Below are 19814 nucleotides of genomic sequence, written 5' to 3' on the forward strand. Positions count from 1 at the left end.
ACAGAGACCAGAGTGAGTGTCGAAAGAAGTTCTCTGATATCTTTAGAGATCTTTTTCCCTCTATTTTTTTCTCTCTCTTTCTTTTAGTAACCATGGTTTTTCACAAGTTGCTGATTTCATACGTTTATTTTGTGATCTCCTGACAGATCTCTAGGGTCTAAATCCTAGTTGTAACCTTTCACCATACTCAGCGTATAACGAAAACGTAACATCCCCGGCGGTGATAGTTCTTCCTCCCCCGTTTACGTTGATATATGAAAGAAAATTTAATCGGCTGGTAATATAAAAAGTTGATTATGTAAAAAGGAAATTAGCTTTTAATTTAATTTTATGACGGGATAAATACAAATTATGCTAAAAGTAATCAAATTTGCATATATTTTTCTTCATCAGTTTTTCAATATATTTTATAGCAATTTATTAAGAAATTTATTATTAAGTAAAAATACATAATACACATAGGTCATATGAAATACAGCTATTGAAGCTATCTGATTGAAATATTCAGTATTTAATGTGGAATATATCGCGCACGGCTTCAATTAGTTTCCATATCAAGTTATAATCAAGTGCAAGAACATACGGATGAGTAATATGGCGGTGCGCATCGAACATAATTTGCATTAGTGCAGTTTTAATCACAAATAAATTATGTACACATTCTATATAAAGTTATTTGGCAACTTGTTACATAGAGCACGATAAATATAATAAAATGATATTAATATTAAAAATCACGCGCAGAACGTTAAATTAAATTTTATCATTTATTCTCATTTTGCATAAATAAAATATGTTTTAAATAATATTTAAATAAATATTAGTAGAAATACATAATTGTAAAATTTTTGATATTACTAATGTTTAACGTCAATTTCGTAAATTTATATATAGCTATGCAGATACATCGATATATAATTTTCTTTTTTTATTTTTTTTTTTTTATAATACAAAGATTCAGTAGCATCGTTATAAATTATTTATAAGAAAAAACTTTACAATTTTTTTATAATTTTTTAATATAAGAAAGAAAATATATTTTGCTGATTACAAAAAACAAGTTTTTTAAAATAATCTTATTTCTAAAGTTTTCTAAAAAATAGGTTTATGAACTGATTTGATCAGTTTAAGTTTGTATTAATAAGCTATTATACGGACAAATATTATCTCTTTGACAACGGAACATATCGCGAGAACGTGACTTCGTCAACGTCGATACCGGCCTGCATATCGCTCGATGAGAAGACCGACGACGAAATTGTAGATGAACGAAATAAGATGATAACGGAAAAGGGGTTGCTGACATCCCCACATTGTACGCGACGGGGCGCCGAAGTCTTCTAAAGCAGGAAAAAGGGGCAAGAAGCCAGGAGGAAACGAGGGAGAATCGAATCGCATCGACAACGAGGGCGACGACGACGACGACGACGACGACGACGACAATGTCAGTCGCCGTCTCGTAGTAATCGTCGTTGCCTGTGTAAACTGGATCGGTGCAATACAACGAAACCCGACAGCACGGAGCCGGTCGTTGCTCCATTTTACATAGGCACGCACCTTCATCGTAGCTACGTCACGATCGTCCGTAATGTCCAATCGTCCCACGTATATATGTGACTCTTTATACGAGTATATCTTTGTATGTGTGTTTAGAGCGCGCACAAAAATTCACCGACCTTCCACACACGATCCATTCCCGTGAGACGCGATTATTCATGGATTTCGCAATCTCCTACGCAACTCGTGTGCATGGAAACACCCGCGAGCAATTTTAAAACGGTATTTTTAGGATTTAGTGGGGAACGCGTCGACTATGGAAATTCTGTAGCTACATTGCGTGGTGACGTTATGCAAATATGCAAAATTATCGAACTGCCTGACTACTCAGAGTTATTGAAAACTTTCAGTATTGATGTCTGGAGTATCCCAAGATTATTATGAATGTTTTGCGTAAAATTTCAAGTTTTTCAACGGAGTAAGTAATAATATGGCAAAAGATTGCTGCTGTTTTTTATCAAATATCAACTTTTTAAATAATAAATACATTTTTATAAAAATTAAATTTAAAAAAATATTCACAACAAATATTATTACTTCATTGCTCTTTTTTATACAACAGAATATATTTTTGGCGCAAACTTTTATGAGATAACACAAATTGAAACGATTCTGCGACGATCTCTTTCTAAGAAAGGCATGTAAAGTCGATATTCGAAAGTCTCGAATTTTATTGTTGTCGCTTTTCCGTGATGCTGATTGATTCTGCGCTTACTGTGTAAGCGGCTCTCATTGCATATTTTCATAATTATTTTGTGTATATATCGTTAAAAATATTTAATGAAAAAGAATAAATGGCGCTCGAAGCGCGCGTTACGTTGTGCTAGTCTTATTAAAACGTACATAAAGTTTCGTTATTTTTATTTTCTATGTATTTATAAGAGAGCTGCATTGTTCGTATTCAAATATACACAGAATATTTGCATCTTTTGTTTAAAAAGAACGATATTTATTTTAGCATGGTATATTATCAACATTGGCGATGCATGATGTATTTATTTGCTAATATTAATATTTATACGTGCTAATATTTGAAAATCATTGCATAATCCATAATTTTATTTATTTTACGCTTGTAAAACATGTTTGTGAAATGTCAATATAATAAAAATTAACTAATATATATATATATATATATATAACAGCGAGAAAAAAGTTAATTTTTATTATATTGACATTTCACAAACATGTTTTATATACACACACACACACATATATATATATGTGTGTGTTAATTACAAAAGTAATTGATTACGTTCCGCTTATTACGATTGTTTTTGGTATAAATTACACAATATCTTCCACTAACCATGCATGTCACATCCTATGCACGTGATCAATTCTTGGAGCAATTAATTTGACCAAATAATTCACCGTACATCCCTTCGAGATAACACCGACATATATTGCGGAGGTTTCCACTGTCAGATATCCAGAATACCGTCGTGAATTATAGTCGTGGAAAAGCCATTTTGATATTAATCACGCATAAAAAGGTCGACAGAAAAGTTTATAGATGTCAGTTTCTAAAAAGAACCAGGGCATTCGGAAATTCAAAATTTCGAAAAGGAGAAAGACGCTCGATCCGCGCTATTAACATTAGAAAACCAGAGATGCGGTCAACGGCTCCGCTACTATCACCACAATCAGGACGACCCGAATTAACATCACCAAAATACCACCACCAAAAGTGGAGTAACATCCTCGCTGCTCCGATTGGATCGCGAACCGATCGATAAAATTAGTAAAGAGAAAGAAGAAGTAGACACACTCTGCATGCCATTTTACATGCGTACGTTCGAGCCAATTGTACGTATTTTAATTTGTCATAAATCTCTAAAACTTCACGGAAACTTTCTAATTTCTTAAAATAAATTTATAAAATAAATTACGAAAGAAAGGAAGAAAGAGAGAGATACAAGCTTTTACATAACATATAATATTATATACATATATGACAAAACATAATTAATTCTCTAACAGATCTCAAATTGTGCATATTGTACAATTATCGCCACAATTTCCGAACGTATCGATTTCTACAAATTTTATATATATAATTATAATTTGATAATCAAAAAAGTAAATTAGTTAAATCAATTATGATCTATGGGGTAATCGCAAAATTTTAGTTTACAAAATAATTTCCTCTCTTTTTAAGTAGAAAGAAATTCTACATACATTCTATAAACTTCCTCACGGTTTTCTTAAACCTCAAAAGTGCGTGTGTATGTAGTGGAGAATCTGATTTAAGTGATTAATACAAGCTTTGTGCAAGCAAGCGCGGTCAATAACCTGTATAACTGATCTACTTACGTAACATATAATCCACGCGCGACAAGATTTGTCAGTTAGCTACTTTTTCGTTTTTGTATAAAAATAGTCAATACACAGATTAATGCCAAAAAGTACGTTCAACACCGATAAATATACTCTAGCGAAAACGATTAGCAAAACAGGGTAACGTTCAGCAGTGTAAACAACATCTGACGCTATGCATATAAAAATAAATTAAAGATATAAGTATCAATGTAAAATCACCCCAAGTGTAAAACTGTATTTGGGTTAAGCCGTGATAACGCGAACGACGTGATACGCGATAAATACGAAGCGATCTACATAAGTAGAGTCGCATAAATCACAGATATTATTAATGGGTCACTTGAGCACCTCTTTACTTTCTCGAAACGAGCAAGAACTGCATGCTGTTTGCGTAAAAAAGTATAAACGCTTTTCAGACGGAAATGTCACCTGTTAAAGGTGATATCAGAAAAATTCATAAGAAATCATAAGAAAAATAAGCAAATATTAACAAAAATAAAAAGCAAGTTTAATATTTTCTTAGAGTTCTCTATTCTTTTTTCGATTTTTTAAAAGAGATACAGTATATATTTTTTCCAATATATATATTGCAACTTTGAGAGAAATACTTTTTAAAAATAAAACTATTATTAATTAAGATTGGTTTGCCTTTTTTTTTTTTTTTTGAAGAAAATTATTTACGATTATATACAATATTTAAATTAAATTTAGCATCGCGCGATTGATTCTGAGGTTACTGTTCGAGTAATTTTACATGTATCACGATCGTTTACAACTTTTGTCTTCGCGACTCGAACTTTTCACGTAGAGAGCTTTATGTTGACTTGTTTGGTATTTCTTGGAACATCGAATTCACGCGAATTACGGGATAAACGTGCGACGCTTTCGTCAGAAGTGCGGAAAATGGGCTGTGAAATTCAATAACGCGAAAAATATAGGCGACACAGACATGCATTATAAAGCGAGCACTAATACTCGCGGAAATTGAATGTTACGTCACTGAATATGGGATTAATTGCGTGATGTAATCGCGTTAGCGGATGCGGGATTAAATTGCGCGGCAACCACGAATAAATCGAGAGATTATTTTGTAGGAGGAGATCCGTGCGCGCGTGTCGGCAAAACTGACGCATCACATCCCGATTTACCGTAAACTTAAGCGTTCCGTGTTCCATTCATGTTTATTCAAGCAAATAGAATCCGTTTATAACATTTACGGAACTGGCAAACAATAAATGAGCAAAAATAAACTTAACGCGATCTTTATTTATTATAGATGTTAAGAATTCTTTAAAGTAAACATAATATTGCTACATATAATTTGACATTTTCTAAATTTAATTTACCTTAAATAAAATTAATTGTATCAAAGCGTTTTCGTGTAATTTTTTATCGTTGCGCGATCAGCGGATTTTTATTTGTATTATATATACATTCAATCCAATTTTTAAATTACGGTGTTTCAATCTTAATTAAATTCTCGAAACTTCTAGAATGAGAAAGAAAATCTTTTAGATCAGAGAGATCTGTGATGCGAAAATGAACACGGAAATTTAAACCGGCGAGAATATTCAACGCTCAACCAACTTCAAGTATTATCAAAGATAAACGATATTTCCCGATCAGTTTTCTAAATCCACTCACAAAGAGAAAACAATAAAGCTCTCGCATATTGAATATAAAATACATTCACTCTGTAGAAGGGTTCGATTCTGTCGCAAATTTCTCACACTTATTCGAGCTCGTCCCGGTAAAGTTTGAGGAAAGTTTTAACACAAGTATCTTCTTTCGCTAGAAAATCTAAAGTATGACCAGTACAGCAAATTTTGTTAACTTTCCATCGTCTGTTTCATACAGCAAACTTATTACAACATTATTAATTATTTTATAACTAAATTTTAAGATTTGAAGCCATGTCCTTAATTTCAATAAGATTAAAATGTAAGATGACGCGGTTCCGATTCGAGTATAATTTTTAAAACCGCTTGCCAAGTAAATGAAACATATATTGTTATATTATTATATTATCTTTTTATTTATATAAATATAATTAAAAACAGAAAATTTAACATATGTCATAACATACTCTTTACACGTTTGGGATGAATTTATTTATTCTGCTACATTGAATGATATAACATTTTTAACAGTCCAATAGACTACCATTGCTCTTTCCTCATATGATTGTACGGTCCATTGTCCACATTGAATATGATTTTCACATTTTATTTCCACTTTATAACTTTCTGTGAATTTTTAAAATTCTCATGCAAATTGTATTTTAAAAACAAAATTAAATAAATGTAAATATAATAGCACATAATATTATAATAATAATTATTATATTTATTAATTGTTACAATCACCGTTGTAAAAAAATAATCAATAAGTATATAGGTGAAGTGAATATAAATTTCTTTCAAATTTTTTCAATATAGTACAATATATATAACTTTCTTTCTTCCAATTATATAAAATTATTTTATAATTTATATTTAAGACTGAGCGAAATTACGTAAACGCCGATAGTGACTATTCATGAGATATTAAATATCTGCTGACCTATTTCCGCAATATCTCTTTTCGGAATCATAAATATTCCTAAGCATAAATCTCACATTAAGAACGTTGAGACTCATAACCGGTATTCCTATGACCATACAGGTGATAATTGCGCGTTATATTATGCGCTTAATGCATTCTGTGCTATGATTTATAGCATGGAAAAATTTGCGGATCGATAAATATAGCGACTATATCGCTAACTTTTGCCTGTTACCGTAATGGTTGATAAAAAGAAATATAAAACATATTTTGAAGGAAAATAAATGTGCATTTAGAATTTGTATTTGTTTTGTAGAATACCCGGAGACTTTAACTATTATAATTGAATGATATATTCGTCGCTGAGAGGTATTCTTTTGACATAGGATAAAAGTCTTAAATGCATTTTTCTCATCGTTTGTTTACACGTAACTTCGTTCCAACTATTACCATAATCGCTTTTTGGAGAAATCAAATTTTACATATTATTATAAATCATTGCTATACACGATAATAAAATGGGAGGAACGACAAATTATAGAACGGTACTTTTCTCGTAAAAATTGCGTGCAGAAACTTATGTTATGAATATTATGATAGTACTATTGCATTTTTTATTTTGCATCTATTATTGTAAACGAACATTCTGACACGCTATTACTCGCAATAACGTTTACAGATTCCGTATCAGCAAACGTTAGGTCTAATAATTAATTTGCTGATTACGGCGAAAACGCATTGCATAACCGGCCACAAACGATAATTTGTACATTATCGATTCATTCAAAATTACTATTCTTGCGAATATAGACTTGCCATTAAATAGAAACAATCATTTTGAAAACATCGGAACGCCTACCTCTTGAAAATCATTCTAAACTATTACACATCTACTTTTAAAGAGTATTTTTTTTGCGTCATATATGACAATACAGAATGCTACGATAAAGTGCGTACAATATATAATTGTTACATAATATTATTTCTATTACACAAATAATTTTTAAAAAATATATAGTTAACAACACTTTAGTTAACTATATTAAAGTGATAATTTATTAGTAAAATTTGTGCCATCTAAATGCAAATTTAAATGTGCCTTTCTGTGACATTCACAGTAACAACATTCTACATTCTACAGAGCGATAATAATCAAGCCGTTGTTCATCTATGAAAATCTAATCTGCAGATTATGTATGGAATTAGTAACACACATACGTATATATACGTAAATTTATGATAATTTAATAAATGAACCTGAAGTATGAGCCTGAGTCACATCAATAAAATACTTATCTAGCAATGATTAATTAGTAATGACCGAATTAAAATAATTGTTCTGCATCACAGTTTTTTTATAATTAATTTTTTACTCTTCTGTATCCTACATATTATATAAATGGACGTTCCTCTTTCTGGTTTTCTTATTTATTCTTTCTACCACATATTTATTCTTCCTATGCAATTATAGCAATTGCATATACAAGGTGCTATCGAAAATTTTCCGCATTTACTCTATAAAAAAATGTTAGGCTTACCTTATTTACGATTTGCCTCCATCCCTTTTGAAGTAATCCTCTTGTGATTTTATACAACTACCCCAGCGCTTCTGCAATGTTTCAAATTTTCCCTGGAAATATTTTTGCTGTAGCGTGTGAAGCACTCTCTGCGATTCGGTCTCGATCCCTTGTACCGTTTCGAAACGTCACCCTTTGAGCTTCAGTTTTATTTTTGGGAATAAAAAAAAGTCACAAGAAGTTAAATGTAGCGATGATTCTCACAAACTTTTTTTATAATTTTTTCAACATGTTTGGAGGTTGTGCTGGTGTGCGGCCGTCTTGTGTATTTGTCGTATTCCACCAATATCTTGATTAAAATTTCGTATCAAACTCGGAAAATCGGCCACTACGATTCTTTGTCAGGTTTTTGGTAACGACGCTCTAAGTCATACACAGTGTTTTAAGTGGCATGCACGCTTTAAAAAGGGTCGAAGACGACAAGCACACAGGACGGCCGCACACCAGCACAACCTCCGAAAATGTTGAAAAAATTATGACTATCGCTACATTTCACCCCTTCTGACTTCTTTTTGTTCCCAAAAATAAAAAAAACTGAAACTGAAGCTCAAAGGACGATGTTTCGAAACGGTACAAGAGATCGAGACCGAATCGCAGAGAGCGCTTCACACGCGAAAAAATTTCCAGGGAAAATTTGAAACATGGCAGAAAGAAATGAAGGCAAATTGTAAATAAGGTGAGTCTAACATTTTTTATGCAGTCCGGAAAATTTTCGATAGTATCTCATATATACACGTATTTTTCGAGGATCACATTTGAACAATATTAGACACCGGATATCAATAGCGCGAAAAGATCGCGGAGGCGCAAAATTATTAAGTTTATTATATATTCTGCGTCGTTTTGCGCTCTTTTTATCTCTATATTATGTCGTGTCTAATCCCATGCAATATCTTCAAACAAGGTTTATTCATCCGCACATATGCACACTCCATTTCGTAATAAAGTCAACAAATAATTTTATTAGGATTAACATTAAAGATATGCGAGGCCTTACGAAAGCCTTAGGCGCCCCTACGCTGCAATTCGCAAAATTATGATTTAGCTTCTTTTTCTTTTTGTTTTTTGATTTATTATTAATAGGACTCCTACACGGTTAAATGAGATTATACAAGCGGGTGGTATTTACCTAGGTAAAGGCGGTCACCGTTAACCAAGCGGAGCATTTTTACATGTTTCTAGACATTTCACACATTTTTGACACTCTTACATCTTTTGCATCCTACGCTGGAGTATACCTACGGTCCCTCTTTTTTTCTCTCTTTCTCTCTCTCTCTCTCTCTCTCTCTCTCTCTCTCTCTCTCTCTCTCTTTCTCTTTCTTTTTCTTTCTCTTTTGATCAGATCTTTTAACGTGCCTTATAGATACAATAAATAAAATTAAAGAATTAATTATCTCTTTGATTTGGTATTAATTTTCTGTAAAGTTAAAATTCTCCATTGTTTTCTATTTTGTAACACAAACTAAAAAAATATAAAAATTCCAAAATTTGTAATATTATCAAACATTTCGTAAAAGAAGGATTAATATTTTTAAATAGCTTAAATTAAAGAATACACTTTGTATACAAAATGCAGATCAAAAGTATACATTCATATTTTTATTTTACAACACATTTTTTATTCATTAAGCAAACGGACATTGATTTACTTACGTGAGGTGACGGAAGCTTTACTATTTTAATATATAATATTAAGACGCGATTAATTTATTAACAATCGCAAAAACGCGATTTAGAGCAGATTATTGCATCCGTGATGCAAATCAGAATGCAATTCGAGGAAAGTGGAAGAGACATAAATCCGAAAGGACAAGCACGTTTTCTCGTAATATAAAATTTATTCCCAAGAAACTAATCGAGATAAAAGCTGACTGAAAATATATTGTTCGCACAGTTCGTGGATTTTATGGATTGTGCAACACGCAATTCATTTGAAAAATCGGGAACACATTTACGAATAGGCAATAAACTCTATGAAACGCGTACTCATAGAGGCACTTTTGTAGGTATTGCATTAAAAAAAATACAATTAACGAAAACATTAATCTACTATTAGTTTGATCTAATCCATTCGCTTACTCGTTAAAATCGACTTTTGCAACGGTAACAGAAATGTCAATTGAGTAACGTTAATTAAAGCGTAAAATCCGATAGCGCAAGAATTATTGAGTGACATCGCGATGTCTTTGAAGAGCATAAATACATTACATTAAAGCTCGATTGCAGAGAGCTAATTTTCTCCAACTGTATGTAATCCAGTAATGCATTTATATCATTTTAATATGCAATCGTTTGTTAGTATTATACGTAACTTGGAACGATTTTATTCCATATCAAAATAAAATCGGAATGCGATCATCATCAGAATGCGGTGAAAATATTGCATTGCACAGTTAAAGTGTGTATATTAATAAAACTGTATAATTTAATTCAAAGTGTAAACATAATGTATTTTTGTACAAAATAAATCTTTTTTTTTTTTTCCACATATTACAAGACGTGACTGTATTTATGTCGGACATCCATAGATAAAATATTAATTTGATCAATTTTTTGGGAGATAAAAAAATCAATCAATTTGTTGATCTAATATTACTATTTTTCTCGTATTATACAAGGAAATCTGTATTCAAATATACATCATTTTACAAACGCAATTTGTCATATATACTTGTTAATATTTGCAAACGCGCTGACATTCATATTTAATTTAGGATGTAGGTCAAAGAATGCTGAAGCAAAAAGAGGAACCGTTCCGATCATTTTTTATCGATGAAATTTTGTCACGCCGTGTGTGACCAATTGCTGCTGTAATATTGTTTGAAACGAGAACATTCGCAAAGCGCGTGTTTTACGTAAAAATTCAATGGGCCAATTCGTATCATATGTAGCAAATAAAATTAACACTGTTCAAAAATATATTGGAAAATGTTGAGTGAGAGATAATATTTCATGTGAATTATTTAATTATCTGTTCGTTATTCATTGTAAATATATCTCCACTTGGAGTATCTGTATAAAAAAATCTCTTTAAAACATTCAAACACACAGTAAATAATAACATCGCAAGTAACAAATAACAATCAACTAATTATGTTGCATCAATAATTATTATGTAATATATTTTATTAACGAGATAAAATTAATTAAATTTAATTTGTAACACTTCTCGCATTATACATATATTAATTTGCATTTTTTATATATGTTTAAAAAGGTTACAAGATATTTAAAATAAAATAAGATACAGTTCTATCGAAAATTAAATTGTATAAAGTTGAATAATTTAGCCAATAATAAAAGAAGGATGAAGTTCTGCGTGATTTATTTTGTAAATTGTAGATTTTCAATTATTTATGGTTTGAAGATTATTAGAGTATTATTACTATAAATACTATTAATATTTTAACGCTATTATAAGAAAATCAATATATTCCAAATTAATTCAAGAATTTCCATAGAAGAGAAGCAAATGCCAAGAATTTTTATGACATCCTACATAATAAATGATTTTATTTATCTATATATTTATATACTATAAAATGTGTATCAAAAATTACAAAAGCTAATGAACGAAAACTAAACGTGACAACAAGAAGGATCGTTTTTCATCTACGGAGTTGTCGTTAGAGTGACAAATCGTCGCCACGTCCTCACTCGCAAAGAGATATTTCGCTCATGAAATTTTTCCACACGCAAGCAAGTCGCTTATAGACATACTGTGGTAACGGAAAAATATTTTTTACGACCGCGCTGTAAGAAATAGGATATTCATCATTTACAAAAGTAACGCAAAATAGAATGTCTAGTAAAAGTGAGAAAATATAAAGATTAATATTTTCACCTTCCATTTATATAAATGGAATGGAAAAGCAAAAAGAATTATATTACAATGTAATACGTACACGCGCGTAAATAAATGAAATACATCGAAACGTGCTTTCCGCTGTTTTATATATATATATATATATATATATATATATATATATATATATATTTTAGATATAAATAAATTTAATTATATCATTTCCAAACACATTTTCCATATACGTATATTGGCAATTTAGAGTTTAAATTAATTCGAAATTATATATATATTTACATGAAGCAATTAGTCCAATTATTATGAAACAATTAGTTCAATATACATATGTATATGTATATATATATATATATATACGTATGTATATATATTGGACTCGTAGCATATCTGACACGAGATTAAACTTAGCACAAGCTAGGCTTCAAATATATTTAATCGGCACCCACGAAATCGAGTCTTCAGGAAATTAATTGATGACTATAGTATAATCGCGATGGAACAAGTCGAAATCACTGTCGAGGACGCATGTTAATTGAATAATATTCTCCCATTCGTAATTTATAGTTAGAATATACTGAAAAAAGTGCTCAAAAAAGTCTTCTCAGAGATGTGTAAGCTTAACTTTTACTCTTGAGAATATTTTCTATATCTGTGTACGAGATATAGAAGAACTAATTATATAATATTAGAATTTAAAATTAAACAAAAATAGGAGAGAGCAAAGTTTTATAAGGATAAGTACAGAATAAAAAAAAAAAGGAAAAGATGTAAAATTTTAATATTACTTTAATTCCTTGTAAATATTTCACAAATCTCACATATATTGATTTACTTTTTGTGTGTGATTTTTGAACAGATATTGACATATTTGATTCTTTTTTAATGTTTTATTTTTTGTTATATTTTGATAGACAATATTTAGAATTAATTCCGTGCTCGATCAGAACTTGTAATTGTTATTTGTTGACAAAAGTGACATGAACGTAAAACGGAAAAAGCTGATAGATTTACGCAACATTTTATTCAAAAGCAAAGCGTTAAAAAGATGTTCCATATAAATTTTTACATTAAAGACATTACAAATACAAATTAAAGTTATAAATTTTAAAAATATCACCTGGCATTATAAAATTTTCAAGAATTGTGAGAGAATTGCGATTATAATATACTATAATCTTTCATATATAACATGCTAAGGTGTGCGAACTCTCATAACAAATTTAAATCTTATTAGAAGCTACGTTGAATAAAAATTATAACTAAGACAATTCTCCCTCTTGTAAAACTCATCTTAAATTTCGCAATGTGAAGAAGACGAGAGCTTGTGAGAGAAAGTATATCTAGAATTTACTTTGTCGGCGTATCGTTACCATAAATCTCGAATATTTCAACTGCCAAGAGCATTGTGCTCCAAAATATACGAAAATATTTTGATGTAGTGTATCGTTTTATCATAGTGATATCAATATCTACGATATCTGATATTTATTTCAGTAACATTTTTTCAATATAAAGAAGATACCAATCTTCTTCGCGTAATGTATGTGAAAAAGATTCAATATTTCTATTTTTGAAGTCTGAAATTACACTTATATCATAAAGAAAATAATTTAAAATACAATATTATTCCGTTTTCTATTTTAAAGACAAAAAGAAACCGCAGTCGTTGCTAATTAATTTTACATTTCACATGACATAATTAATGTTATCTCATAATTAATATTATAGATCACAGATACGAAAGATATTTAAAAAGATTGTAAATAAATATGTGAATAAAAAATCTGAAAAAATCTTTAATGTTACTTTAAATTAATGGCAATTAACCTAATATTTTTAGACAACAATCAAATATTCTGCAATTTTTTAAAGTAAAGATATTAACGCAGCGTTACGCTAACATAGTGATCCGATAGTATTATCGCGTTGCAATATCGCTTAACAACGTCTACCAGAAGCTCATCACTTGATTTATTCTGGCGTGACCGAGCCATGTCAATTTACTGTGATCGTTACAGGACGATACTGTGTCATACGTCAGATATCCAATGGAAACGTAACCATTTACAATTCACTGATAGAATTGATCTAATTAGCGATCGTACGGAATGTGCGTATATCTGATACACAAATGTGGATAGCAAAATTTTTCTACTCATTTAATTTGTTTTTCTTTATTTTGACTCTACCAATCTTTCATAAAAAAAAGTAAGACAACGCGGAAAGTAAAACAAATTTTGATTTTCTGGTTTACTTAAAAATATTATTAATACTATTTGACAAAATAAAAAACAAGTCAACAATGAAAATATTCGATGATATTTTTTTCAAAAGAAAAAAAAATTGTAAATTACAAAAATTATTAGTGAAGTAAAAGAGTTCAAAGAAGAAGTACAGTTTTAGTTAATTTAATTATCTAGTATAATCTTGAAATCTCACACTTCTTTCAGTCTTTTTTTCTAATTTAGATCCGTATTATTTCACAAAATAAGCGCGCCGCAATTTATCAAAACTGCTTTGGCAGGAAGCCAAGATCTCAAACGATGTCGATCTCTCTTATCATTCATACAAATAATAGCTAATTACTAATTCAAAGTGCTAAAAAAGGTTTTATTTTAGCCTTGAAAAAGAAAATAAAAAACAGATGATTGCGTTTTGCGACGAAACATCGGTTCAAATGTCAAAAGTGCACGCTATAATGGGCTCTATAAGTGAAATAATTTTTACCAGAACAAGATCATAGCGTAATGTTAAGATAATGCAACGCCGTTTGCAAAGTATGCAAACTTTGTTGTACAAAAATTTGTTATAAAAGCAATATTGAGTGGCTAATGGATATTAATGAATGCGCAATAAACGTAAAATGTGATAGTTAAATTATTATAACGGATGACCGATAAAATTATACATATTCTGATATAATTAGGATATCTATAATTTATATGTAAATACATCGTCGATATATTTCGAAATATCGCTTTCAATTTATAACATTATATGATACTATGTATATATAATCCCTTTTTTATCATAAGAATGCCATTCAATTATCAAATGATTACCGTACTTTGCTATTTTGAAATATTTCCGAGGAAAAATTCGAGGACAAATTTTTTGATATTCTGGTTGCCGGCACAAATTTCGAATTAGAAACTAATCGCTTTTCCACTAAAGCGTCATACAAGTTACATCAAAAACTCAATTCAAGTTTCACACGAACCAATACAGTTATCTGAGATTACGTAGAGAACTCTTCACCGAAATAACTCCTACTCGTATCATCGTGTGAAATCCATGCTCTCTGTTTAAATTTTGTATAAAATTTGATATTAGTTTAAATTAATCAAATAGGATTAAAACATTGGAGTAATTCTTTTATTCCAAACATTGTTGAGTATAGAATGACAAAGTTCTTCGCTAATTTTAGATTATAGAAGAGGCTTATATACTAATATCTAGAATAACGGTCAGAATTGCTTCTCATGCTTCTCATTTAACTTTTTTTTTTTTTTAACGGTTGAATCTTTGCGAGAAATTGACTTTTACGGTGTTTTATTAACGGGCAGTCTTTAATGTAGTTTTGCCGCTTGTTTTGCGATTGCTGAGTGTTAAAGAGACGCACGTGCGGCTGAAGTTCGCACTGGCTGAGTGTGCTAAAGTTGCGGTTTGAGAGCACTTCGGTAAATGATGCAATCTACTGCGCCGTACGCCGTTCCCTACACCTGACTCGGAAGGATTTCGTAGATAGGGGATCCGAAGGGTATTGAGAATATCTTTCGAGAATGTAAACGCGTAAATCGTCTGCATGTGTAACTTAATTAGAAATTTCGGTTCAACGGCTCTTCATGTTGCACGGCGATCGATTCCATCGTAAAAGAGCAACAAGAGAATAATACGCTACGCGCGATATTACGGCACGAAGGAAATGTATCGCGTGTAAAAAAAATTAAAAAAAATAATAAATGGAAATATCACAGCTCTTTCAGTCGAGTTCCATTCAGCTCGCCAAAAATACACACGAATACTATTTTCTGTCGCAAACGCGAAAATATAATGTCTCGTATTGAAAATTATTTTATCCCGATGATACTTTATTTTTAGAATAACGAGCTATATGTTGAGAAAAATTATTATGTAAGAGAAATTATATCATTTTTTTTTTTTTTTTAGAGTTAAACAACTGATCCTCTTTATATATTATGTAAGATAACGTTTTTCCTCTCTATCTCTTCCTTTTTTATATTAAATATCTTGATTTATTAAAAATAGAGCTTATAATTAAATATATACATATATATATATACTAAAAACTTTTGACGTGTTTTACATTTTCTTCTGATTTAATTTAATTATATGATTTTAATAAAACGCATCAAATTTTTATAAGAAACTAAAAAAATAGATATTTTCGAGTACACACACAAACAGATATGGTAATTACATTGTGATTAAATATAAATTTAATTACGTAAAATTTTTATTACCCTAATATAAATTTTCATAAATTTTTTGCAATAATTCGTACTCATGAAAATAGCAAAAGTTATTATTTTTTATGGATTATGTATATGTATGATGTCTATGTATGTTTATGTGTGTGGTATAATTTGGGTAGTTTGCGTAGAGTAGCAAACTGTGTTCAAACACAGGGGGTAACACAATCTATAATATCTGTGTAAGATGACAGGTAATAATATGGTGAACAATACAGCGAAAATGAATCAGCAGCACTAGAATTATTAATTAACTTTTGTTTGAATATAATATAATTATATTAATAATTCATGAAAATTAATATGCAAATATCTTTTCTTCTCAAATATTATTTTTGATATTTCAAATACGAATAATTCAAATAGATAATAATAACGCAATTAATAAATAATAAATACATCAAATTATTTTGAAATTTTTATACAAAATTTATTATAAATCAATATTTTATCAAAAATACTAGAATGTAGATTATTATTTTGCGTTTTATCCATAAAAAAGAAATATTTCGTTTTCTATAATCTTTATATATATAACTTTAAATTCTTGAAAAATAATATACTTATATCTAATTCTATTGTCTGTTTATATATTGCTAAATAATAGCAGTTTTAAATAATTGTAAAATATTAAAAAGCACATTGTATAATTATATTATATATATAAAATTATATGTACATAATTAAATATATACCTATTTGAAATTGATAGAATTTAGAATTAGTAACATTAGAGAAATACGATTAAACAATTTTTTTCGTATTTCCTGCAATAAATTATTTATATAATGTTGACATACAATGATTATAATCATATAATAGTAAATGTCTCTAAATACTAAAATTTTCTGTTAAAATAAAGAAACTTATCTTTCTGTATATATCTGTATCTTTTGTGTCTCTTCATTAATTAATATTTAAACAAAGAGTTAGAATTCTTTACCACACTTTATTACAATTCTCGCCTGTCCAATTTGTGGAAAGCTCATTTATATTTATGCCCATGCTCGTGCGCGTTTCGAAATTCCTAGCTATTACGAGGACACGCATTATTCATCCCAACCATGCTATATTTTGAAAATTCCTCGCGCAATCCTACAGGTGTTGTTGATCGTTAAAATGCAAATGTGTCTTTGAGGTCTCTTGCTCTACTTACATGCAAACGGGACACGTCGAGAGTGAAAGCGGCGTGGTATTGAACAGGTGCAAATCGACTTCGTGCCAAGCGCGGGAAAACGGTTCTCCAAAACGAGGCGATGAGACGAAGACGATGCGTTGATATCACCGGCCAGATGGACGACCGTCGAAATCGCAAAAATTCTCGCGACACACTCCGACCAACCGAATATGCGTTTCCCTAATGACTCGCTGAATATACGATCTGACACGCTGGCGTGTAGACGAATACGGCAATGCGGGCGAGCTAGCTCTGTCCGGTACTTCGATACCGTACCGGGTGGTATCCTCGATGCTTTCGGTCGGCGTCTGCGCTCTCGTAAACTTTCGGACCTTCTTCCACTTGCGCATTGCCATCACTGGATACGCTCTATCTAGAGTCTACCGGAGTGTAGACGTGTCACAGGTATCTCTGTCGCGCGGAGCGACCTTTCTTTCTTTCATCAACTACGAAAGCACAAAACGGAGCACGCGATGAAGCACCTGATATGAGCAAATGACATGCTTGAACCAATATCTTTGATGAAATTTTGCTTGCGAGAATGTCTCTTCCACTTTAAGCACATTATCTGATACTTTGCTTCGATAACAGTTATGATTATCAAACATTACAACAAAAAATAACATATGTATGTCTATATATTGTTAAAAAGTTTTTAGATTCTAACAGATAATTTTAATTTATATTTATTTTGTTCAAATTTTTTTATTCCTTTTTTCTCTCTCTCTTAATTATTATACTTGATCGACGGTTTGCTTCGATATTAAATTATTACGATATATTTTCCTTTGCATTTATGATATATTCAGTCTTTTTACTGTGAAGAAGATACAACGTGAGAGATTAGTTTTCTTGTTTTTCTCTATATATGTAGTAATAAATCATCCGGAAGTTAGTTTGGCTTTAAACTAGCATGTTTTGAGTATCACGGCAAAATCAAATGTGCAATTTATGTTCAAACAACCGTGAGCTGTTACGATCAACCTTCCTTCGCGTACAACTTTCCGAAAACTATTGCTACTGATGCGTCTAGAAACGAGGTCGATGTTTGCAAGCTAAACTTTGACGAGAGAGATCGAAGTTCCTTTACTATATTAAGTATATTCCGATACATGTATCAATCTTACGCGGACTCGAAGAGAACGTTTCTCGTATAAATTAGAGTGGCTTTTATAATATCCCGATTATTTTACAAAGATATCATCATAATGTATTATATGTGCTTTTCTCAATTAATTGTCTTGATATCCGTAATTATAATGCATTATATAAAGTATTTAGTAGATGCTGCTTATCTAAGACATAAAAGCACATTCATGATTTCTCACGATATTATTGTGAATAAATTACGTTTATATTATATGATTAAATATATATTTTATATAATTATTGTACTACAGTAGTATAAACACGATTCTGTATTTTGTCTTGCATCATATGATTAGACACAAGAAAGAATATATTGATGCGCTCTCGTACGTCTGGCCATATAGATATCACTACTACTTAAGATAAGTGAAAATGCGGTTCTCAACAAAGGATGGAAGATCTTACGTTCGCGATTTTTATTTTTCCATGATTTTTATACAAGAACCGCTTCTTCGGAAATAATAGTCGCATGTTTGATTCATCTATTGTATAATGTTAAGTAACTTTATTTCACAATTTGCGATTTCTCCTAAAGACAAGAAAAATCAACAAATCATTTGTAAAGAAAATATATGTATTATCCGAAGAAAATATACGTATTATCTGAAAGAAAATATATATATTTTCTATATTAATATCATATTCTTTTTGTGTATATTCCAAAAGAAAAGAAAATCTTAACATATTTATTTAGGTCGTTGTCTGGAAGCAACGCAGGAAAGATTTTAAGCGGAACAAATTAATCTCAGAAATGATTGATATGCTAATAATGAGAGTTTAAAATCTTTGTTACTTTCGTAATAAACTCTAATTTAAGCAAAATTCCGCGTATAACGTGATATTTTAAACGGCAATGACATTTCGTCGATGCGCGATAAATATACGATCTTGCAGTAAATTTTAGTGATGGCAAAAACGGCCAAGTTTCTTTGTAGCGAACGAATATCTTAAGACAATGCAATGTAAATACAAAAGAAGGAGAGAGAGAGAGAGAGAGAGAGAGAGAGAGAGTCAGAGAGATAAAGAGACAGAGAGACGAGAATGAATAACAACGCGTGCGTTTATCCATTCGAAATAATTCGATTTATTTCTGGATCGCGGGTGTATCTCGTTGGAAGTACATTATCTTTCAAGAGTGAATAATTTGTTGCGACAGAATTTAATTTAGTTTT

At 30.4% G+C, this 19814-nt stretch overlaps 1 protein-coding gene across 1 annotated transcript in view; it reads right to left on the reverse strand.

Annotated features, from left to right (window-relative positions):
- Positions 1–17721, reverse strand: part of LOC138938423 (ras-related protein Rap-1) — a 28278-nt gene extending 10557 nt beyond the window's left edge. Inside the window, exon 1 of the mRNA XM_070305372.1 lies at positions 17473–17721. The gene's annotated coding sequence lies outside the window, so the exon portion shown is untranslated. The remainder of the gene's footprint in view (positions 1–17472) is intronic.
- Between the last annotated feature and the right edge of the window lie 2093 nt (positions 17722–19814).

This window comes from Polyergus mexicanus, unplaced genomic scaffold (genome assembly GCF_030449975.1).
Source record: "Polyergus mexicanus isolate NDT 795.1 unplaced genomic scaffold, iyPolMexi1.0 SCAF_1, whole genome shotgun sequence".
Lineage (NCBI taxonomy): Eukaryota > Metazoa > Arthropoda > Insecta > Hymenoptera > Formicidae > Polyergus > Polyergus mexicanus.